A 1,496-nucleotide genomic window follows, 5' to 3' on the forward strand; every position below is an offset into this window, starting at 1 on the left:
CATTGTAGTGCAGTTTGCATTTAGCTATTAAATTTCCAGAAGATAATTTTACAAATTTTCAGACCCTTCTCCCTTGTATCAAAACCTGCAATTATGCTAGCAAAGTGAAATATTTTAATGGTGGCCTTTTATAAACTTCAGTTGCACAAACAGTTAGCTTGAAAGTTTGAACGCTAATAATCATTAATGTTACATCTTTTGGCACTGTTAGCATATGCGGCAAATCCAACAGATATTTACATGGTGTATGGTCAAATCGCTGTCATCTTTGTGAGGGATGTTGGAGAGTTCGGCATCGGCAGCCTGGAGCTCCTTTCCTGAACTGTGAGGATGCAGTGATGCCGTATCAGAAGGGGATGAAATGGATCCCAATGAATGGGTACTTCCACTGACAATCACTGGCATAGACTGAGGGTCTTCCGATTTCACAGTCTGAATAATTAATGGGAGAAACGGAGAAAGACAAACATAATGCAAGTAAGAATTGTATGGTTAAACTATTTTATTTGCATTATATTTCTTTATAGGCACAGTTCATCCAAAAATAAATATTCTGTCATCATTTATGCTCATGTCAAGTTGATTTTTTTAGGGATGCACGATATTATCGGACCAATATCGGAATCGGCCGATAATGGCTTTAAATATAAATACCGGCATCGGCCCGATATGAAAAATTATGCCGATATGTCTTGCCGATAAGAGGAATACATTAACTCACAGGTGCTCAGGGTGTGCTAGCGATTAGATCATGTCAACAGTGCCATTAGATCACGTCAGCATTGTGGCTCATTCTTGAAGCAAAGTTTTGCCTGAATGGTGATTAGATTCACTGAATGACCGTTAGAGTCAACAGTAACAGCACGTGCAGTGGCAGCAGCGGCAGCAGCGGCAGCCTCTCCCGGGTCCTAATGCCCGTTCGTTAAGGAGTTTTAATTCTGTAGGGGGCGCTGTTGGCCTACTTCTAATAAAATGAAAGCAAAATACACTAATAATATTTAGACTGTTTCTGATTAAATAAAGCAGTAATTGATGCCATAAAACCATGAGTATGCTTTGATTTAAAGGTCAGAAGCTATAGCTTACATGAACAAAAAATATATATATAATAATCACAAACGACACTTACATAATTTTATATATACTGATTTATTCATTAATGTGCAATATGTTAGATTTTTTTTAACAAATTATGAGCTCTAAAAGATTTTCAGAATTTTTACAACTCTTTTGCTTTAGACCATCTACAAATGTTAAAATAACTTTATTATTGTTTATTTAATTCTAACAAATAAGTTCTTGTTAAAAACTAACCAAAATTAAAAAGAATTATAAATCGGTATCGGCACTGGCTATCGGCCAAGATGAGTTGAAAATTATCGGCATATCAGATATCGGCAAAAGTCCAATATCGTGCATCCCTAATAAACACAGTAAACATACAGATATTATGTAAACAAAAACTTTTATTTTGGATGTGATTAATCGCGATTAAT

At 35.6% G+C, this 1,496-nt stretch overlaps 1 protein-coding gene across 2 annotated transcripts in view; it reads right to left on the reverse strand.

Moving 5' to 3' along the window:
* LOC107658467 (mitogen-activated protein kinase kinase kinase 3-like) overlaps positions 1 to 1,496 on the reverse strand; it is a 37,814-nt gene that overhangs the window by 12,831 nt on the left and 23,487 nt on the right. The window lies entirely within an intron of this gene.

This window comes from Sinocyclocheilus anshuiensis, unplaced genomic scaffold (assembly GCF_001515605.1).
Source record: "Sinocyclocheilus anshuiensis isolate Anshui unplaced genomic scaffold, SAMN03320099.WGS_v1.1 scaffold371, whole genome shotgun sequence".
NCBI lineage: Eukaryota > Metazoa > Chordata > Actinopteri > Cypriniformes > Cyprinidae > Sinocyclocheilus > Sinocyclocheilus anshuiensis.